General features: G+C 35.2%; 1 protein-coding gene across 2 annotated transcripts in view; it reads left to right on the top strand.

Moving 5' to 3' along the window:
- The first annotated feature begins 809 nt into the window (after positions 1 to 809).
- Positions 810 to 24734, top strand: part of LOC126967581 (clavesin-1-like) — a 50576-nt gene continuing 26651 nt past the window's right edge. The window contains exon 1 of one of the 2 annotated variants that reach the window (XM_050812115.1): positions 810 to 973. The gene's annotated coding sequence lies outside the window, so the exon portion shown is untranslated. Of the gene's footprint in view, positions 974 to 5552; positions 5688 to 24734 lie in introns of those variants that run through there. The other variant, XM_050812116.1, reaches the window with a different exon arrangement.

Below are 24734 nucleotides of genomic sequence, written 5' to 3'. Positions count from 1 at the left end.
TTCGATTTTACCACCCTATTCATTTTCAAATTATCAATTAAGAAATGACCAGTACGTCTCTTATAGACTGCAAGTCCTGAGTCATGCGCGACATGGTTCTAGGTGCTGTCTTCATCTCCCGATATAAAATCTTTTGCTTTCGGACAGGATTTCTTCGAATTCTTTCCCTTAATCCTTTGACCACCTTTTTTTCGTACGAACACTACATGGACGGCCAGATCTTTTCTGTCACAAACAAAGGAGGTCTTATTGTACCTATTAATAGCCCGGTACACAAACTTTTTACTAACACCAAGTGTATGGAGAGTTTTAAAAATTGCACTTGGCTCCACACCTACTTCGTGTAATGCAATCACAGCGATTAATCTTTAACACTCCACTCCATTTTAATATCGCAAAATATTGTACAATGTATTGGCGCCAAAATGAGAAACTCAATGAACAATCATATAAAAATGAATAATTCCAAATTCAAATGTAATATTTAGTTTATTTTTAATTGTAACAGTATTTATGGCCAGACTTTTTTTGCAAAGTGATGCAAATTAATAATCAAAAGTTCGAACGTAGTAAGCTTAACAATTATAAATATAAAATGTATAAATCTGCAAGAGTAGATGCAATTAAAGCGGGAATTTAAACGAGCAGCCTCCGAAAGTATTCCTTAAACCTTTAGACCAAGGTTTGTTATTGATTGGATGCAAATAACGAAGACTTAGTTGTCAAATAATATTATATGTATCTCCTCTAAGTATTACCATGTTAACTGTTTTATATTCGCTGTGCGTACAGTGTTCGATGGTGAGCTCTGTTACGCGTACGCTAACATTGTTCTGTGACTAATAATATAAGTGGTCGTGTGATAACTAATCGAATCTTTGGTCATAAATAGTTTTAACAATTATTATTCAGTGTTAGGCCGTGACTATCTGGTATACAGTGTCAGTTACTCTATTTAGTTCCAAAACAACAGGTTTGTAATTTTTTTTTTAATAATTAGTTTTAAAATTGGGGTAGGTATCTAAAAAAATGCTTAGATATATGAAAACAATCACGATAAACAGTTGAACCATGGTTTTATAACGTTTTTGATGTCATTTATTTATTTAAAACATGTTTGAAAAAGTTCTCGTTGACAGGATCGTCCACACCTAATTTAGCTGTACTGGATATTACTATTTTACTATCTACTACTAGTCAGGATTTTTGTTTAATATATAAAAGGTACCTCCATAGACTACCGGTGGGAGGCTCCTTTGCACAGGATGCCGGCTAGGTTATGGGTACCACAACGGCGCCTATTTCTGCCTTGAAGCCGTAATGTGTAAGCCTTATTGTGTTTCGGTCTTAAGGGCGCCGTAGCTAGTGAAATAACTGGGCAAATGAGACCTAATCTTATGTCTCAACGTGATGAGTCCCTTATTGTCATAAAAATATCAATAATAAATTATTACTTTTTGAGTAAAAACGCACATTTTTGCAAAATACACACACACGCACACTCACTCACGCCTTAATCCCGTCAGGGTAGGCAGAGACAACAGAATGCCACTTGCTTCTATCCTTACAAACCTATTCCTATATACATGCTGGCCGATTTCAGGTGCTTCGGACTTTTCCTTTTCTCAAAACGTCTCAAATTTGACGAATGTTCTACGAGATCTGCCGCAACCGTCTTGTCTTATTTTATATTTGAGAAGTCATTCTATTATCACTCATTCGCTTGAAATAATTAATGTTCTATGATAATAGTTGACCTTATATTACAGCAACGGAAACTTAAATCATTGTTATACATTTTGGTTAATATAAAATGATAATTATAATTATATTGAACAAAAAAATTAGGAATATCTAATTTATTTGTTATTTGGACCATATTCAGTATAAGTAAATTTAGCACTTTTTGTCGTACATCAAAACTCACCTACGTTGTTATTAAGGAACAAATGAAATTAGTAAAAACATAATTCTAATAACAATATATATATATATATACCGCACCGCACCGAGTATTCCGTATTAACCCCGCGCGTTCGTAATGGGATTGGCTCCCATCTTAGTGACTTCATACTGACAATTTTTTTTACAATAATAAGAGACGAAACGAGCAGGACGATGATAATTGATACGCCCTGCCCATTACATTGCAGGGCCGCTCAGGATTCTTGAAAAGCCCAAAACATCTGAGCGACACTACAGTAATTACGCTCGTCACCTTGACGCATAATATGTTAAGTTTCATTTGCCCAGTAATTTCACTAGCTACGGCACCCTTCAGACCGAAACACAGTAATGCTTACATATTACTGCTTCACGGCAGAAAAAGGCGCCGTTGTGACAACTGTGTGAAAACAAAAATAAACTTCAAAAATGACCAATCAAAAGTACCGTAAGCAAGCTGACGTTGGCCTGCTGACGTCACGCAGGAGCTAATATGACTTTGTGTGACGCTTATAAGATCGGCAATGGCCTTGTGACTCGATGATGTGTCGTGGGTCTGTATTTCGTAGACAGCAGCAATTGGCTAATTGCAAAACAACTGCGACGTAAATTAAAAAAAAATGTTTCTTGTACAAAAGTACTTATTCAAAAATTACATAGATTGCAATAGAATAGATTACAATTTTTAATCTTATAGATCCACAAGCATCTGATTTTTTTTCATATTATATTATTAATTCCTCTGGTATTGCAAGAGAAAAAGTTGGAACAGCAAAGTCCTCGAATGGCGACCACGTACCGGAAGACGCAGTGTTGGTAAGCAAGATGGAATGATGATCTGGTCCATTTTGCCGGAATAGGTTGGATGAGGGCAGCGTAGGAACGATCGTCATGGAGATCTTTGGGGGAGGCCTTTGTGCAGCGGTGAGCGTCTTCCGACTGATATGATGATGATTTTTGCAAGAGAATCTAGGTGACGGTGATCACTTAACAGCAGGCGTTCCGTACCCTTGTTTGTCCTCACTTCCATAAAAATACTTCGGTAAATAGTAAAAGTATATAATATGTTGAGTTACTTGCGCCCGATCTTGTCAGGTCTGTGGTATAAATTTTCGAATGGGTGGTAGTTTTTGACGTTCATTATGTGATGTTTAATACTGACACGAGAGTGGGTCAGGGTTGCTACGCGACAATACTATTTTGAATTAAAAAATATGAATTTGATTTTGAAAAACGGCCAGCTAGTCTGTTGTTTATTTTATAAAAAAGCAAGTGTAGTGTAACTTATGCGCGGTTCTTATCGAACATCGATTATCCGTAAATCTGGTTAAATATCGTATTTTAAAGATATTATATCGTACAAATTACAATCTTGATATTATTATCATGGTTAATTGTTGAATTCTAATAATAATGTTTCTTGTCGTTGTCACCATATGACTTAAAATTATAATAATGTGTTGTAAATGATATAAAATCAATTACTTCCAGTTGTAAAAAAACAAAACTAATGGGTTTATTATGTGAGGCCGAATTTGCGACTTATAAAAACGCAGACGGTGGCTCTAGAGAAGTGACTAGTCACAATATTGTTTGTTGTTTGTTGTTGGTGAGTCAGCAGTGACATCTGATGTCCAGCGAAAAAGAATCTACCTTCACAGCTACGATGAAAAAAAAATCCGCATCTCATTTAAGTGTACCGACCATAGTGCACATAGGCAGTGGTCCAACGACCCCAAAGGAGGGTCAACGGTGTATGATCTACTGGAAGTAAGGTCCAATAACGACTATGGAACCTATACAGGCATAGGTAGATTCGCGGATGGTCATTAAAGTCTTAACCCAGCCAGAGAATGGATAGATCCTTTCCTTTCAGGATATTCAAGCGTCAAGAGTAGACATCTCCCCTGATATATCCACTGACCAGCCCCGGGTACAACATTTCAGCCAGAGAGGGTATGAAAGCTTTGGTCAAAAAGAGAAAGGCTCGCTTTGTTGTCGCCATGTGGATGTTGACGGCATTTAGATTAAATTCTAGCTCCCTGATATAACAGGTCTTCAGCGATTTATGAAGCGTTGCTGTCACTTTTCTCTGGGGAAAGGGGGTAGGTTACCAGATATTTAATATGAGCTGCTTGTGATAATCGTACGCAGAGTGTACGTAATCGGCGTTCGTATATATCTTTCAGACGTATACTATCGCATTAGTTCACTGCTCAAAATATTCAAATCAAATTAAGAAATCAATAACACGTATTGAGGACTATAATATGAATAAGACGTTATCGACAATCTACTTTTCTTCAATTTCATTAAGTTCTTTATGGAATTTGGAAGATGAACTGATGGTGTATGATATATATATATTTATGACATATGCGTTCGCTAGTTCTCCCTTGCAACACCAAATCGTTGCCGACCTTATACGTCGAATCATCGACCTGCTGCTCGCAAGGCAGACTACCGTCACAGCTCTCGCGATCACCTTGAATTGTCTTGGTCGCACGTGAGCGACGAACGAAACTGTTGTCAAAATATAATAATTTTTAATTACAATAATTAAGCCCATTAGGGCAGCTCAGCACTCTACCCGAGCCGCTTCCTAGCTTGTTGTCCATTCATTATCGAGTCTGTCAGCGATTGGCTCTAGGTATTTTATTGGTGTCCCTTTTGGTCAAGTAGATTAAAGGTAGCCGCCATTAAAAAGACAAATATGGCCACAATTTATTATTATTTAATCAACATATTCTAACAAGGAGCCAAGAAATTTTTGTATATTATTTTTTTGTATTTCGTAACGAAAGAGCTCGATTTTCTCTATATGTAATTTTATTTTCAATATGAAATTGTCATAACCATAATCTTAACAACAGGAACAAACATAAACTTATTATGCATACTACTCGGGTGAACGCCTTTAGAGGCAATATGGCGATGATACATAGTTGAAATACGTACACTTTCAATACGGATTCTTCATCCCATAAATCAGCTAAACTCAAGCGATCATCACGTTAAATGCAAAAAACGGATTAAAAAATACATCTTGAATCACCTATTTCGGATTACGATTGAATATGGTAGTCGGCTTTCAGTGAGCGTATAACTTCATCTAAATAACATTAAGGCTTTGGACCAAGCCGATGGCCTTGAGGAATCGACCGGAGCTAATTTAGCTGTCTGGCACAAGAACGCCATAGTTTTAATTGCGAATTAGAAGAATTTTCATCATGAAATTTCAACATTATACAATTTTCTTAACAATAGTTACAAAACTATGTCATGTTAAATAGTATTGGTGTACAATTAATAAATTTTCGTACAATTGTAAAAGTTAGGGGTACTTTGGTGATTTTTTTTCGTCCTGTCTATAAAAAATGTAAAAAAAATGAATTTTCTTCTCATATTCTGTAGATATATAAATTGGGAAAAATGTGAGCTTTATATAAACTGTCAAGAAATGGTTTCAATTGTGCGCTATTTTGGCGATTTCTGGATAGCGGCCTTAACCGCACGGTTCGAGCGAGTTGATCTAGTGAGGTATGACCTTAAATCATATTAGCACTCGTAGTGCGTACAGTATCGAATGGTGAGCACTGTTGTGACTACACTGTTCTGTGGCTGCTGTGAGTTGTTCCGATAAAGTTTATCATTATTCAATTGTTTGTAAATAGTTAAATATTATTAAGTGTTAAGGCGTGACTTTATGTGAGTCGATTTTAAATGGTGTTTTATAATAACAAGTAAGTTTAAATTTGTTTTTATTTTTAGAGTTTCATAGCAAAAGGGAATTTATTACCAGGATTTCCGTCCGTCCTTCTGTCTGTCCGGCTATGTCATAAGCCGCAGTGTTTTTTTTAATGAAAATAAGGGACGAGACGAGCAGGATGTTTAGCTGATGGTAACTGATACGCTCTGCTCACTGCAAGGCCACTCAAGATTATTGAGAAACCCAAAAATTCTGAGTGGCACTACAACTACGCTCGTCACCTTGAGACATAAGATGTCAAGTCTCATTTGCCCTGTAATTTCACTAGGTACGGCCTACGACGCCCTTCAGCCCAAAACACATTGTATTGCTATTTTCACTGCAATAAAATATAAGATGACAAAAAGGAGTTATATCAGGAACGATCACACGAATCCTTTCTTTTATTGAGTTTAATCTTTGCCACAAAGGAATAGAGTTCTTCTACTATGTTGTAACGCTTCGTTTTAAAGGGTGACATATGCAATGTGATGTGATCGAATTAGTATTGTGATACGCTACGCCTTAGCTTGTCTTGTTAGGCGTTACGACTTATATAAAACCGTATCTGCAAGGCTACAGGCTATTTCTTTCGATCATCTATGTTTGATACTTAAATCCATATAATATTTTATTATTGATAAATAAACTACCAATATCGATACAAATATTCAGTGGGAGGCTCCTTAGCACAGGATGCCGGCTAGATTATGGGTACCACAACGGCGCCTATTTCTGCCGTCAAGCAGTAATGTGTAAACATTACTGTGTTACGGTCTGAAGGGCGCCGTAGCTAGTGAAATTACTAGGCAAATGAGACTTGACATCTTATCTCTCAAGGTGACGAGAGCAGTTGTAGTGCCGCTCAGAATTTTTGGGTCTTTCAATAATCTTGAGCGGCACTGCATTGTAATGGGCAGGGCGTCTCAATTACCATCAGCTGCTCCTGTTCGTCTCGTCCCTTATTTACATTTAAAAAAATATTACAAGTAATTTAAATAACACAACAATCCTTACTGGTATATAAGGCTTTCAATAAATCAATGTAGTCCAATTTTTTGGAAGAGGAAGACAAACGGTTATAAAATATATTAGGTCACCTTCTCATCACCGCAGCCCCGATTATCTTGTAACACCAGAGTTATCAAACCGACAGTATAAATAAATAGAAGACGAAGGTTTTCAACCAATGTGTGTTGAGTGTGACTTACTGTACGCAGACGTGGTCACTAACTATGGGTCTTAAGAGAAAGCTCATGGTCGCTCAGAGGGCAATGGAGAGGGCTATACTCGTTTCCCTGCGAATCTGAAATGAGGAGATCCGTAGGAGAACCAAAGTCACGGAAATAGCCCAAATGATTGCGAAACGGAAGTGGCAGTGGGCAGGGCACATAGTTCGACGGACAGATGGCCGTTGGGGCAGTAAAGACCTCGAATAGCGACCACGTACCGGAAGATGGAATTGTAGTTAGCCTACGCCGGTGGGACTCTATTGTAGTAAATAGGATGAAATTATAGTATATGTAGGAAATAGGATGAAACCGGAGTTCACAGGAAACAAACATTAGGACACTGGATTAATACGTAATTAGATTTTAAGAACTTTTAAAATCGACTAAGTAGATTTTCATTTAATTTTTGACATACAAAACTACAAGCAATATATAATACTAATATCATACGTAAGACCATAATAATAATAAGTATAGGTCTTCTGTTAACTAATTTTTGTTTATGATTTTATTTCTCAATATTTCAATCAGTTGATTATTGTGATTAGAATATGAGGGTATTTGGATAAATAAACGGACACGTATTTGCTCAATTGGTAAAAAATAATTTCATATATTTGTTTATTGTGTAAGAAGTGTTTGAAATGGTTTTTTTTAAAGCGTGTGTGACACATTTAAGGCGACACTAAATACTCGCGACCTTGAGCGATATGAGTAACATGGCTGCCGGCCGGCATCTATGTAACAAAGCCAACATTTTCAAAATTCTTGCGTGGAAATCGTAATATTTTAACAGGCGCAAACAGTTTATATGCTTACAATTTTCATTATTGATTACTAATCTGAATAAATGTACCTACACAAAAAAAAGGACAAGCTATATAAATACCTTTTCTGAGAATAGTACTAAACAAATGCGTCATGCCGAGAAAAAACTTGTTTTACTGCAATGAAAAGTGGTAGTTCAAAATAGCTCTAGAGTGTTAACTTATAACCAACAGCAAACATTAGAAACTTATAAATAAGCCTTAAGGGTATGCGTTATATGATAAAATAGTGTTCATAACTCCAAATGGTGTAATTTCACTAATAAACTTGTCTAAAAATGCCTTGTTTGCGTGTTTTCTGCTTACCCTTCGCCTTAAGTAAACCACCACTTTTTAAACTACTAAAACGCCTGTTATTGTAACCGTTTTTTTATGCAAAATCTAATGTTAAAACATACTCGCGTTGTAATCCTTTAATAAGTGTTTTATTAAAAAAAAAACATTATAGTTAAAGTTGAGCAACACCTTCCTTGATTGTTAGTTTATCTGCAAGGTAAAAAGCAATAATTCGTATTAATTAAAACGTGTTTTATTTATTTTAATAGCTCACGTGTACGTAGATATATTTGATGTAGTCGTGATTCAGTCAAGTATCAATATTATTTTCATGTGACCAATGACGTTCTATGTATAGACGTTCTATACATTGAACTTCAATGATTGTCACACAACAACAACATTGTCTATTGTTAGCTATGCAATTTTAAGCATAATAGTTTATACGTAGCTATACATCTATGGGTTATTTGTTTTAATGCCAGTTTTTCCAGTACTTCTTTTGGCACGTTAGGTAAAAAAAAAATATTGAAGTAGGCGTTACTTTGCGGAAATCCATAATTATATAAATGATTTGAGTTTTCTTTAGTGTTAATTCCGCCAGTATTTGTCTTTAAACAATTCGACACGTGTTTCGCCAGTACACGAGGCACCCTCAGGACGTGTTGTCTCGCCAAAATCTGGCACGAGACTGAGAGAAGAATGAAATATTTCGCCTGTTCGGCTATACCTGCCGATTTAAGAAAATTTATTGAAGTAGGCGTTACTTTGCGGAAATCCATAATTATATAAATGATTTGAGTTTTCTTTAGTGTTAATTCCTCCAATATTTGTCTTTAAACAATTCGTCACGTGTTTCGCCTCTACACAAGGCATCCTCAGGACGTGTTGTCGCGCCAAAATCTGGCACGAGACTGATGTTAGATAAAAAATTTTCAGAGTGCATAGAGGATGTAAATACTAAATACTACGTAATAACAGGCGGGTCTGCCTAGGTAAAAATTGAAAAGTAGCTTAGTATTACGTGTGCTGTCATTTGACATAAGTTTGAAATAGTAGTAACTACAGTATCGCGATTGGCTACGAAGTATAATCCGGCTAAGTTTGAAAGCAAACAGTTTCTTATAACGTAGTGGATTTCAGCTATCTTCTTTTTTTACAAGATTATAAATGGCGTCATCTGTCAATCTATCAATGACTGGACGTTTCACGAGTGAATCGCTTTTTACACGCTTTTTAATAGCTTCACGTTTATGTATGTTTGTTTGTAACCGACTCATTTGGGCGCGAATTTGACTCAAACCAAACGGCCAGATTTTGTTCAAACTTCGTTATTTTATCGAGGACCGATGGCAATAAATTAATTTGATAAAATTATTCCATTTTACAATTTGCAGAATAAGATTTTTGTTACTTTATATAATTTTTTCATCTTTGGTCGATAAGGCAGGAATTGATGTTCACTTTAAATTTCAATTATTATCTTTTCAACCAAAATGTGTTTTTTACATTTTTTTTATACTATTATTTTTCTTAGAGAATTTCGCCAGGCTGTCAGAGTGAATTTTTACGATGCCCGCTCACACCGCACCCATATTGGACACCCTAACGTTAGATGGTCAACTAGACCATTTGTATCATACTTAAGCTAACATAAGCCTCTTGTACCTCTTATCACTCACATTTATTAAACAAAGTCTTCCGCCGCGTCTGTCTGTCTCTCCGTTCACGATAAACTTAAAAAATACTGCACCGATTTTAATGTAAATTTCATTAATGGATAGCGTAGTTCTTGAGGAAGGTTTAAGTATATCCCACCAGTGGGGGGCTCCTTTACACCGGATGCCGGCTAGATTATAGGTACCACAACGGTGCCTATTTCTACCGTGAAGCAGTAATGTGTAAGCATTACTGTGTTTTAGGTCTGAAGGACACCGTAGCTAGTGAAATTACCGGGTAAATGTGATTTAACATCTTATGTCTCAAGGTGACGAACGCAATTGTAGTGCCGCTCAGAATTTTTGGGTCTTTCAATAATCCTGAGCGGCACTGCATTGTAATGGGCAGGATGTGTCAATTACCATCAGCTCAACGTCCTGCTCGTCTCGTCTCTTATTTTCATAAAAAAAATATTTTCATAAATATAGTTTGTTAAGTTATTGTATACATTAACTGTATTTGTTGGAGGTGTCGGAAAATAAGCCGTCTGGAAGCTTTTAACGAAAACGCTGTATAAACCCTTCGTGATATAACAAAATAATGTATGGTGGAATTATGTGTCTTATATAGGTCTACAGAAGAGTCCGCGATGGTATATGTCTATCGTTTAAGGATCGTATACTTTATCCTTTATAATACTTTAAAGAATTGGCATTTATATTGCGGTAATGTAAAGGTTGTTTACACAAACATCTGGATGTGTGGCGGTCCTCCACAGTGCGGTTTTCAAGGAGCTTTCTTCCGCGTACTACAACGCTGTGGAATGAGCTTCCTTGTGCGGTGTTTCTGGGACGATACGACATGGGTACCTTCAAAAAAAGCGCGTACACCTTCCTTAAAGGCCGGCAACGCTCTTGTGATTCCTCTGGTGTTGCAAGAGAATGTGGGCGGCGGTGATCACTTAACACCAGGTGACCCGTACGCTCGTCTGTCCTCCTATTCCATAAAAAAAAAACTTTATTAATCCTCAGATATAATTTTTAATGCCACATATTACAAATCATTTAGAAATATGTTTGTTGTTTAATTTTTATCTCATTAACTTTGATTACACATTTCCGATGACGCAGACTACATTATTCCCGAATATTTGCATGATTTATATTGACAAAACAGCATCTGTCGGGTCAGCTAGTGTATAGGTACTAAATCACAACCAATGGACGAGCATTAAATAAACTTCAATATATGTATAGCTATTAAGTTGTAAAATAAAATATAATTTCTTTCTAATTGTATGAAAATATTTAATGATATTTAAGTAATCGTTATTTAGCTAAATTTTGCGGTATAATAATACTTTCATTGATTGTATTAAATACCTTCTTATTTACTATATTGTTCTTTCTACAAACATAAAATAGCACGAGGAGTTACTTTTTTAAGGATTGTTGTTTTGCTACGCCAAAGAAGTGTAAGTTCTTGATATTTTGATACGGGGAGATAAGGAACTTCCAGCCCATCTCATTATACAATGTTAGGTGGCCTGCGCAGACAAGAACCATACCAACCTTATTTAGTAAGCTTTCTTTGCCAAAGATGCTTTCATATATTTCTTGAATTTGTGCTCAGTGAGTCCTAGTATACTCTTCTCTTCTATACTCTTCGTTTTTGTTACTTCATCAGCACAAGAATCCTTGGTGAGCCAACTGCCTGCCTTTCTATGTATACTCTCTGGTTACATGTGCAGATTCGATGGTACAGGGTGGACCAAAAGTCCGTTTATAATTGGAATGATGATTAAAAAAAAACTAATTACAGTAGATCAAAATTGTTTTCGATAGTAAACAAAAGGGAAATTTTTTTCTTAATAATCGCATCATCGAAATTTTCGATAACAGCTTTACATGTTTCTGTTGAGATGTTTTGGATTTCTGTGCGAATACGATCCTTTAATTCGTCAAGAGTTACTGGGTTGGTGTCGTAAACTTTAGCCTTAAGATATCCCCAAAGAAAAAAATCCATTGGTCATAGATCCGGGCTACGAGGCGGCCAGGCGGCCCCTCTTTTCGATATCACATTTGGGCCAAAAATGTCTCGAGCTGCCCTTAACAAGTCATGAATGACAAGTGGCTCCATCTTGCTGAAACCATGAGCGCTGATTAAAACCAACAAAATCTTGCAGCGGGGGAGCGAAAATGTTTTGTAACATGGTGATATATCGCTCGGAATTCACTGTAACCGCACGTCCCCCAAAAGTCTTCAAAAAAGTATGGACCAATAATGCCTCTTGCTGATAAAGCAGCCCATACTGTGACTTTGGGTGAATGCAGGGGTTTTTGATGCTTTAATTTCGGATTAGTGTCACTCCAATAACGACAATTTTGTCTATTAACATGCCCATTTAGGTGGAAGTGTGCGTCACCTGAGAAAAAAATGTTTGTAAAACTGGTGAATCGCTTTACCATTTCGTTCGCAAACTGCAACCTAGTGGCATGGTCCTGAGGCCTTAATTCCTGCACCATTTGGATTTTATAGGGATGTAGACTTAAATCTTTCTTGAGACTGCGGTTTAATGATGTTCTTGGCACGTTAAGGACAGCAGACCGCTCTCGAGTTGAAAGTCCAGGTTGGTCACGAACAGACGATTTTACTCGCTCCACGTTTTCGGGGTCCCTCGACAGATCGAGGTAAATCCATTGTTGAACCCGTCTTCTCAAACTTGAGCACCTATTTTTTAATAAACACACCTGATGGAGCTAAATTTTTGTGTCGTATCTTGCAATGATTGCAAAACTTTCGTTGGGCTAAGGTCGCAGAATCGTTGTTTCGATAGTACTCGCGTACACAAAACGCACGTTGACTACCGCTGAACGACGCCATTGCTCTAAATTCCCATTGGCCACTCTTGCAATGAGTAATCCCCCCCCCCCCCCCGCCGCCGCTGCTAGACACGGCAACCGATTCAAATGTTAACGGACTTTTGGTCCACCCTGTATTACTTTCATAAGAACACTTTTATATTAAACATTTTTTCCTCCTAAACGAACCTAGTGTTCTTTGCCGAATATAAACGAAAAAATAAATGGAAGCTTCATAATATTTAATGAATTAAGTTTATATGTTACGTAATAAAACCATGAAAAAGAAATAAAAGTCGCAATTAAATTAGTTGATTTTAATAACGAGGTCCGGATTGTGAAACGGCAATATCTTTTATCACACGGTCGTTCTTATCACGGACACAGCGTGGACTTGAGGTCATACTATCAGTTAGTGCACTTGTTTTCATTAGTAAATGATTTGAGATACTTATGTTGATGTAAAACATTATTAGAGTTAGCCGCAGTAAGGCGAAGAGTAAGCAGAAAACTCGCAAACATGGTGTTTTTAGACAAGTTTTGTGGTGAAAGTATAGCATTTCGAGCTACACTACTTAATCCTGTTACACATATCCTTAAGTCTTATTTGTAGGTTGCTAATGCTTGCTGTTGGTTAAAGTTAACACTGCCGACCCTTTTTGAACTACCACATTTCTTTGAAGTTAAACAAGTTTTTTGGCATGGCGTGACGCTTTTTTTGGTACTTCTCTAAGAAAAGTTATTCTTCTAGCTTGTACTTTTATGTGTAGGTTCATTTATTCGGATTAGTAGTGAATAACGAGGATTGTAAGCATATAAACTGTTTTCCACGCAAGAATTTTGAAATTATTGGCTTTGTTACATAGATGGCGGGCCGGCAGCCGTTAACTCATATCGCTCAAGGTCGCTGGCATTTAGTGTCGCCTTAAGTTTTTTTTTTGTGGGAATTGAAAGTGAGCTGGCACGGTCAGCTATTTGACGCTCGTTCGGGTAAAGTCGGCTCAAATAAGAGATTTTTTTGGAGCTCAACCGTGAAGGTAAATGATCACCGTTGCACACATTCTCCTGCAACACCAGAGGAAGCACAGGAGCGTTGCCGGTCTTTTAGAAAAGCAACGCGCTTTTATTGGTGGTTCTGTGCCCTCAGAGAGTGCTAATTTCAACATAGTGACCGTACCAGTGCAAGACGGCAAGATTATGCGCAAGTTATTAATGTTTCTAAATTATATTATTAACTAGCTGACCCGGCAGACGTTGTTTTGCCATATAAAGTATAATTCACGCGATAGTTTTATAAGTAATAAAATATTGCCTATATTATAGCCTGTACATCATTTTGTACCAGAGATTAGCGCGTTCAAACAAACAAACAAACACTGCAGCTTTATATATTAAGTATAGATTATTTACATACAATACAGGGAGCAAAGACAGCTAAACTAGTGTAAACTGTGTTTCAGCTGTCAGTGTATGTGCTATGTCAATGGTGAGGAACTCGAAAATATTTTTGAAGTAAAACTTATTTTTGAAATAACGCTCAGTACTTAAAGCCAGTTGAACAATTTTATTAAACCGTTATATTTTAGCGGTTGTAAAAATATGTTTTAAATTGCTCAGTAATAATTTTTGAAAATCTCCAAGTGTATTTGTTTATTTATTATTACTTTTATAATAAATAAAAGTTTTGAGAAATTTTCGGACGTTTGATATATTTGTTAATTTTTTTTTGGTTTCTTAGTCCATTAGTGCACAGGCAAAGGGTTCGAGCCCGTACAGCCATATTCGGTCTTAATCTATAACAAATTTAAATTGACTTGTGTAAATAATCTCTCCTTCCTTCCTTCCGTTCGTATTTCCAATTATTTTATTTAATGAGTGAAAACTTTAATATGTGAAAGTGGTATTGATGAAGTTTATATATATAGAATATAAAATGAAAATAATAATCAGTTTATTGAAATGGCAGAGTCCCAGGAACATGTGTCTCTTTCATCAATTAATAAAGGAAAAAACAAGAACCTTATAATTATTACTTGACCTCTAAAAAACGTTAGTGTTTATTTTTTAATGAATGTCAATATAACATTACAATTAATTATAAAATTATAATATTTTTTTTAAGTGATATTCCTCACTTCTGGGATTAATTAAATTAAATTTGTAACCAAAATTTACGAACGCCGGGCTAGACTCGTTTCACTTCTACCACGTGTGAAACACATGTTTTTTTTTAATTCTAGGCAGAGAAAATGCCAACCCTGAACAAACGATAGGGTTATAACGTCTGCGTTTGCGAGAAAAAAAATAGCTAACGCGAAATAGCGAATCTAACAATGCTCTTAGCTCCCCAGGAATAATGTGAGGGTTTAGGGTTTGGAAACACGGCTTTTATTAAAAATAATGTAATGAGCCTTACACCAATGTATATATTTATTGATAGATATAAATTAATTCTTCTTATCTTTCAACTATTTATGAATAATTTTAACTAAATATATATATTAATAAATCTACTATCGGAATAAAGTTAATTATTATAAAGTTAAACAATATGTTGTTTTTAAAGTGGTAACCCTCACTTCTAGGATTAATACACAAATAAAATTGAAAAACAACATTTTATGAACGATGCGGTACTCGAACCCGACCTCCGGCGTTCCGTGCCGGTGCTCTAACCAACTGAGCTAACCGTTCGAGTACCGCCTCGTTATAAAATTCTGTTTGCTTTGTTCAACTCTCAGGTTGTGGCTTCATCTACAGGATTATATTATTATTATAAAGTTATACTTCAATCGCGAGTAAAATTTACACGCACACACCCTTTTTGGTGATTTCGTTGTTGTAAAATAAATGAAAGCTATGCTCAAATGAGTCAAGGTCCATGTTCGTCCATTTTTACCTGTTATTGTCGTTGAAATCACACGTGAAATAATAGGTTGAGGGTCTGATATTCTTGGTTAGTGATTTCCAGGATGAATGACAAGAACGTCTTGTTCGTTGTCGTCTTCTTATTTTGTCTTGTGACGACAACTAATATTTTTTGAAGTGAAACTTCTTTAGAATCGTTGTGGTTTGAAACCCGATGAAACGAAAAAGCGAGACGATAGAGACACAATCAGGTAAATGGAGGATTCAGCCGGCGAGAGAATGAGATAAATACTACAAGTTAATTATTATTTTTCATCAAATATATTTTAATATTTATTTTAAGCATTATGCAGTATTTTGTTTTGGTACCAGGCGATCATAGTTGAAGAAGTGATAATAATATATTCTGACGTCATGCGCACTACGACATAGACACCAGGAGGACATAAATATAGCAGCGGTTATAGTAATATCTTTCATAGCGGTTGAAATCACGTGTCATCCTAGCAACATGTATCAGGACTTCATGTGCAGTTTAGAGGTTCAATGTAAATTTTGTTTCGGATACAGCGATTCCGTTGATTGAGTTTTTGGACGCGAAATTTAATTTTAAAATGTACAGCAGTCGCACTGTATCAACAACAAGATCGAAAACAGCAATTGACACAGTATTTCAAAGATATATGAAAAAATATTTTATTAATAATTTAGTTGCCACCTCTTGATTTCCTCCCATTTATCAAATATGTAAGCTCTGAGATATATAATATTACATATACAGATTTATTCAGACAGAACAAAAAAAAATGTAAAATAATTATCAAACTTTGTATCACTACTAAAATCGACAATTATCCTCTTCTCGAAATTTTAAATTCGTCTCAATATCTTGAAGGCAAACTTTGTGAAGGTTTCACTACCACGTGTGAATTACACATATTTTTTTTGCTTTGTTATACAGTCTGCTGTAGCAATAAGAAGAAAAAGTTTGTATATTTATTAATAAATCATGAATTGGAGATTTCCACATAATTTGGTATTCATCCATGAGAAGTCAATGATGAATATTGAACAGCTTAGTTTCGATGCAATAAAAAGTGTTTAGACAAATTTGAAATATATGTCTTTTGTGTCTATTGCTATGATATTAAATCTTAATTTTATATATATATTATTGAATTTATTTAAAGTATCTCTTAGATATCCATTTTGCAATGCGAATGTCGTTCAATGACTTACTCGAGAAGCACTACATATTATAAAACAAAGACCTCCGCCGCGTCTGTCTGTTCGCGATAAACTCAAAAACTACTGCACCGGTAGTCATGTTGTTTCCACCAATACATAGCGTGATTCTTGAGGAAGGTTTAAGTATATATTTTTTTTAGGTTTTGTAGATATTTTTGTATACATTAACGATATTTGTTTGAGATGTCGGAAAAACAAAAGACGTCTGGGAGATTCAACGAAAACACTGTCTAAGCCCTTTAAGATATAATAAAATAATGAATAGTGGAATTGTGTATCTTATACAGTTGTACAGAGAAGTTCGTGATGGCATATGTCAATCTCTTAAGGCTAACATACTAAATCCATTTATATACTTTAAATATTGCCAATTATAAAGCTGTTTATTACAGAACACTGGCTTAGGAAATATGAGCTCATTTTTAACTCCAGTGGTCATCAGATGCCAAGTGTGTTCAGCAGAGAAACTCGGCTACACGTCGGGGCTCTCTTATATTTATAAGTAAATCATATAAAATCAATTACCGTAAAGATATTGTGGGCCTCTCTGAAATAAATGAGTGTAATTTTTGATTAAAAACGTCAAAAACCTCCGACTAAACAGATCTTGATCAGAAAATAGGGAGACTGACAAACGTAAAAACTTATAACAACACTCTTTTTGGTCTGGGCTTAAAAAAAGTGTGTGCGTGTAGTTTTTACGCGCGGTTGAAGTAAAACTTAACAATAATTAACTTTAGGAATAATTAACAGATGCATTAATATATTACATTAAATAAAGCCGTGTTACCAACTAAGTACTCACGTATTACTGAAGAGCTGGAAGCATTGTTAGATTTTTTGCTATTTTTTTTCTCGGAAAAACTGACGATATAACTTCATCTTTTGAGCAAAGTTGGCATTTTCTCTACCAAAAATAAAAAAATGTCTGTATTAATATTATTTTATCAAGTGAGATTTTATATATTTTACAAAGAATGATATAATGTTATATTTTGATATTATTATTCATCAGAATATAAACACTTACACTTTCTACAGGTCATTATCAGGTTCTTGATAAACAATAAAAACACTTGGAGATTTTTAAAAAGTATGGGCACTTTGAAATATTTTCTAAAACCATTAAATTATAACGGCTTAAAAATTCTTTCAATTGACTTTTGTGCTGAGCGTTACTTCTGTCAGAAAAAAAATCTGAGTTACCCCCAAGTCGCGCCTAAAGAAGTTTTTCAAAAATACCTAAATGCTACTCCACTGATGTCACTGTCCAAATAGGGTTCTAAATACAAAATACGCAGTTTTATTAATATTCTAGAAACAATTTATGGTTCGGTCCTAGATCTAGGCGATACTCGATTGCCTTCGCTGTTAGATAACGAGCGCCTACCTTGTAAGGTGCTAATGTCATTGTAGTCTCATGCTGTCCTAGTAATGCTTATGTAATTTAAGTAAGCAAAAATGTATGTAACTGAACTTTAATATAAATATTTCCTCCCAGCACTGTCTTATACAAGCTCTTATATACCTAATCTTGCCATAAATAATGAAATAAAAAAATCTATTGCAAATAACATTTATTGCTTTTACAATGTGTTAGTTTAATACATAAATATAAAACAATTATAAATATAAAAAGCTTATTCGAAGTGGTCTCCATTGGCTGCAATACAGTCCTTTAAATGTTGAGGCTAGTTATCAATAGAAGCACGCGCCCTTTCCATGGAAAAAGTCTTCACTTTCAATTCCTTTAGGGACTCCAAATTATCATTGCGTTAAGAGCAAGCCGTACTCTCTAAAACTGACCATGAATCATTATCTGGGATATACGACAGCCAGACACCTCTGATGAAGTTCGAAACGTTTGTTTCGAACCAAGACTGTGTAGACCGAGCTTTATGACCCGGCGCCGGTCTTGCTGGAAATAACATTCTTGGTTATTGAACATGGTGTGGTTCAGGGGCTTCACCAGCTTCTCAAGAATGGTATATTGATACGCTTGTATTGATGTTTAGATTATCCTTCCTCCTTCATAGCTAATACACAACCAAACCATCACTGAAGTCGGATAGTGCCCACGTTGCACTCCGTCGACTAACTGGGAAGCTTTCTTAGAGCTTTGAGCATAAATACGGTCATTTTGGTTGTTAAAATGTTGCTCCATTGTAAAAAAAATCTCATCTGTAAGTAAAAAAAATCTGTGACCTAACTTTGCGTGCTGCTTCAGTAGTTGTTTTGAATTTACCACCCTCTTCTTTTTTAAATTATCAGTTAAGAAATGACCAGTACGTCTCTTATATGTCCTAAGTCATCTTTTAAAATACGCGACATGGTTCTAGGTGCTATCTAGATCTCCGGTCATCATAAAATCTTTTCCTTTCGGACAGGATTTCATCGAATTCTTTCCCTTACTGCTGTGACTACCTTTTTCATACAAACATTACGTGGAATGCCAGATCTTTTTCTGTCACAAACAGAGGAGATAGCCCGGTACACATTTTACTAATGCCAAGCGTATGGACATTTTTAAGAATTGCATTTGGCTCCATACCTACTTTGCGTAATGCAATCACAGCGATTCGGTTACCTTTATCACCCCACTCCATTTTAATATCGCAAAATATTCTACAATGTATTGGCGCCAAAATGAAAGAAAACTCAACAATCGTATTAAAATGACAGATTCCAAATTCAAATGTAATGTTTTTTTTATTTTTTATTGATGCGCTTGACCGGCGACTGTAAGCCTATATTCGATCTACACGGTGGGCTATAGAGTTAAATTAAGATTAAATTAACAATATTTACACATTTAAATTATACACATTGCCGGTTTAATTATACTTTAAACTCTTTGCCTTGACAGTAACGCGGGATCAGTGCTTTTACACTTAAGAAAACGACAATAGGTTGTAAGAATAATATGCATTGAAAAAGGTCGATGTAAGTTACCCTTGGAGTCGATGCACTCACTACCTTGGCATTTAGCGAAAGGGCAAAGCCCTAATCGGATGAACCGTGCGGGGGCTTAAGTTAACCTGTTATGGTAACATGATACCAACTTTACTATACTTGTGCATTTACACCTTTGCTAGTTCAACAGTCAGGTCAAGGAGATCTTATGAATAAACCTCTTTTAACTGTAAGAAGGCCTATCTCAATACCGAATGGTGTCCAATATATATAAATGTAGTAACGTACACATTAATATATATTATGAAGAGTACAGGGGGCAAAAGAAAAGTCACAAAAACAGATTTTGGTGTAATTAACATTTTAATATTTGAATGTATTTTTTCTTATTTATGAAAATAAATATGATTATTGAAAAACCCAAGCGGCAGTACAACTGCGCTGGTCACCTTGTGACATAAGCTGTAAAGTATTATTTGCCCAGTAATTTTACTAGCTACTGCGCCCTTCAGACCGAAACAGTAATTTTTACACATTACTGCTATATTATATAACATGCCATATAAAAATGTAAACGCCGTTAAAGCTAATTTCAGACCAAATATTTTAATAAAGCTAAATTAATTTTACCAATATTTCATTTTATGACTTTCGTTTTCGTTTTTCTTTGCCGAGGCAAAATCACTAACGGTCGATCGTATTTTTTTTTCCCAAATATAATATTGCGTATCCGAATACAAGGTAATTTTTTATCGCTTTATGAATTTAATTTTAATTATGATAAAGTAGTTAATTAATATTTTATTATAATATACACATAATTTATTTATTTATTGTCCAATAATCACGGCTGTGCACTGACACTAATTAAGTACTCGCCAAGTAGCTAAGTAGTTTAGAAACTAGGGAAGTTCACCCATCATTGAATGGGTCCCATTGAGCATTTTTGTCCCCAAGAGTGATCTAATAATAATAATGAATTACTGATAGATAGATAGTGGAATCTTTCAACAAAAATGGAATATTGCTTATGGATGCCACATATTCAAATAAGGGAAAATTATAATAAACTAGTGGACCCAACAGACGTTGTCCTGCACACACGTCTTAAATTTGAAAAATCGGTCCAGCCGTTAAGGAGGTAGTTTAATTGAGAATCTTAACCATTCTCGAATTCACCTGAAGACACACACCAATCTCAAATTCACTGGAACACACAAAAATATCATCAAAATCGGTCCAGCCGTTTAGGAGGTAGTTCAATTGTGAATCTAAACCATCCTCGAATCCCCTTGAACTCACACAAAAAATTTCATCAAAATCGGTCCAACCGTCTAGGAGGAGTTCAGTGACATACACACGCACACAAGAAATATATATATAAGATTTGTGACATGTGCGACGTCTCTGTGTATTGCCATAATCCCCGACATAATAAAAACCATCACAAAGATCATATGCACGTTTTGCTAACGATCTAGCCACTGCCGCTAGATGTACGGGATGGTGATACGTGGTGCCCTGAAGGTATATAGGTACGTGCCTGTAAGACGAGTTTCTAGTGCGACATTCAATAATGCCAATCTCCCTTTGTTCTCTTGTTCGCAAGTCGGTATTGACGTGTGTTTTGTGAATACATTTTATCTACACCCATGCTTTAGTTCCTCTATTAAAGATTCTGAAACAGTTAGCTTATTGCCAACATTAAAACACCCAATGTTCTAATAACCATTACATCATCCAAACGAGTGTTGTAATGTTGTACAGAATTTCATAACAACACTCCTATTTTTTTTTCAATCCCTTCATGCTCAAAGAGTTTTAACAGACAGCCACATTCTTAATGCTCGATGCGAGGTATCTATATGAATTTCAAAAAAAGAACATTTTCGTTTACGCGCGTTCCACACTACCAGAACGTCGCGCGCCGTAAAAAAAAGTAGGTTATTCGGATCCACGCCATTTTTCTTCGATATTTTTATTGTTTTGTTTACAAAAAATGAGCGATTCATTTTATACGCTGCAAGAGAATGAAATATTCAAGTGAATTTTAATTATTGCACTATACAAAATGTTAATTACTACTAAAATAAACAATTATTTCATTAATAAGTACTTAGTTTATTTGTATATAATCAAAATATTAGGTTACTACTAGGACTGGCTGTTTTAATGTTAGCAGTAAGCTAACAGTTTCAGAATCTTTTAAAGGATTCATATTATGGATGTAGATAAAGTTTTGTATGCAACTGTTGATAATTAGGTATTAAAACACTCATGTGATACTATTATCACACTCTGCTTCGCCTCGTGAGATAAATCCACATTCGTGTTTTAATACCCCTTATGTTGTGTAACAGTTGCATAAAAAACTATTACCTGAGGCCGTCTTCCTTTAACTATGGCCAAAAACGTCATGAATATATCAAGGATATAAACATATACTTCGAGGCCAATCATACCGGTGAACTGTTGAACTCTTTTTCTAATGGCATTCGGTTTATATTAATTAGAAATTTGAATATAAATTGAGATTTTTCACATCTTTCATCATTAGCAGAAAAATCATCAGTATCATTAAAAGAAAAATTTAAAGAAATTAACATTTTAACTGTTGCATCTCAACCAATAAATTTTTGATAATGTTATGTATGTTCATAAGCACGTTAGCGAATTTACTAGAATCTGTGATGTGTGTGTGTGTGTGAATCAATATGAGAACACTAAGAACAAATACAACCTTATTATGACGTAAAGGTAAACTATAAAATAAATCACTTTAGAAACCCAAAGTGGTATCACCACAGATTTGGTATTGAGCCACCGCCTTCAAGCTTTTTAATAATAAATTTTATTGTACGATATTGAATTTGAAACCATAGTTTCTTAGAAAAAAGCCCTCTGAGTTTCTTGTGCACAATCTTCTCGGGTCGTTTTCGAATGGGTGGCAGATTTTTTGGGTTCAATAAATGTTTTTAAATCATATTTAGAATAAAATTATTTGAATTTGAATTTCACACATATTTTACGAGTTCCTGTGGGAGCGTGACGCCTACGCATATTACTATTATGTGTCGATTTTTTTATAATTATACTTGTTATCCGGACAGGCCAAAGCTATGAAATTATTGTATCGTCATCGATCTTTTTGCAGAATATACAAATTTATTAATATTAATAAAAATACCACGTTTAACAGATTAACCGTTTCCATTAACCATTTCCGTACAAGTACGTAACGGTTACGGAATCAGTCAATCGGAATTAGTTTGCGTAATGGCTATATTAATAAAAATATACTCGAAAGGCATAAAAGGCATTTATTTTCTCAAAATTGATTCCTTTAGAATTCTTTTTGATGTCATTTCTAATAACTACTAGATACTACTACCGCTTCGGAAACAAATGGCGCTCTGACAGAGAAGAAGCGGCGCAAGAAACTCTCCCAGCATTTTTTTTATGCGCTCTTTTCAATAAAAATATTCAATATTGTACAGTCGCTATAAAATAATCACAATCTAGTCCCAGGCTGTCCGATCATTTAGATATTCAGCAGTGGAGTAATAGGATTTACGACACAGCCATTTTTTTATACAACATTTAAATTTATTTATAGATAATGCCTGAACAGTGGCTGGGACTTTATTATAATACTGTATACATTTACCCTTAAAGCTATTATGTATCTTATGAAGCCTACTAGAATTAGTTAGAAGCATCCCTTATTTCTAGTGTTATAATAATGAAAATCACTATTAAGAGCAAAAAAATTGGAATTTTCCATCTCAAAGATTTTTACATCTTTCGTAAACAGACATGAGGACATCAACATTTCTTTCGTTATGTAAGCAATGACCTTTGTGCCTTATACTGTGACCTTAGTATTTGATGTCAACTGTAATAATGGACGTATAAATATAACGGGTTTAAGCACCTACATATCGAGAAAAAGGTCGCGAGTTTGATCCCCGTTCGAGTAATTTCATATTCTTTCTGTGTGTGGGTTTTTATAATGTTATGTTTAATGCAGTGAGTATAATTAGTATGTAACATTTAATTGATCAATTTGAACCGGCAATGAACCGCAGTTCACGAATGTTTAAGAGCGTATTCGATTCGCGACGAAAACTACATGTTTATGAGTTTTTGCCAGATTTGTATCATAACGATGTGAGCAGATTATTGAAGATTATTGCGATTTTACAAAGGTTGAGTCTTGAATCAGTGCACTACATAGTCTTACTAATATTATAAATGTGAAAGTGTGTATGTCTGGATGTATGTTTGAACTTCTTTAACGCAAGATCTACTGAATAGATTTTGATGAAACTTTACAATAATATAGCTTACACACCAGAATAACAAATAGGCTATAATTTATAAAACTATAGTGTGAATTATACAAATTATAAAAGAAGTGTGATTGTTACTAATGAATACAACTAGCGCCATCTCTTATCAACTAGCAAGGAAGATATCAATACAATTTATATGGCAAAACAACGTTTGCCGGGTCAGCTAGTAAAAATATAATATCAACACTTGTAATACTAATACCTTATGGAGATGGCTGAAAAACAGTGCAGCGCTTATTTCAAGCAGCATAAGCTGAGCTGAAAGACCTAGAGAGTAAAGCTAGGTCTAGAGCTTTTTACTATAAAATTTATTGAAGTAGGCGTTACTTTGCGGAAATCCATAATTATACAAATGATTCGAGCATTCTTCAGTGTTAATTCTGCCAATATCTGCCCCAAACAATTCGACACGTGCCTCGCTTCTACACGAGGCATCCTCAGGACGTGTTGTCTCGCCAAAATCTGGCATTTGAGTCTCGTGCCAGATTGGGGACAGATATTGGCGGAATTAGCACTGAAGAAAGCTCGAATCATTTGTACTTTTTACTATAGTAACCTTTACCACATAAATATTTTTTAACAATTCTTTTGAATTTCGTAACACCAATTTTACCAGTGGAAGGCTCCTTTGCGCAAGATGTCGGCTAGATTTTGGGTACCACAACGGCACCTATTTCTGAAGCAGTCATGTGTAAGCGTAAGTGTGTTTCGGTCTAAAGGGCACCGTAGCTAGTGAATTTACTAAGCAAATAACACTTAACATCATATTATGTTTCAAGGTGACGAGCGCAATTGTAATGCCG

Source organism: Leptidea sinapis, chromosome 13 (assembly GCF_905404315.1).
Source record: "Leptidea sinapis chromosome 13, ilLepSina1.1, whole genome shotgun sequence".
Classification (NCBI taxonomy): Eukaryota; Metazoa; Arthropoda; class Insecta; order Lepidoptera; family Pieridae; genus Leptidea; species Leptidea sinapis.
Note: the sequence above shows the minus strand (reverse complement) of the source record. Positions and strands in the feature narration are given on the sequence as shown.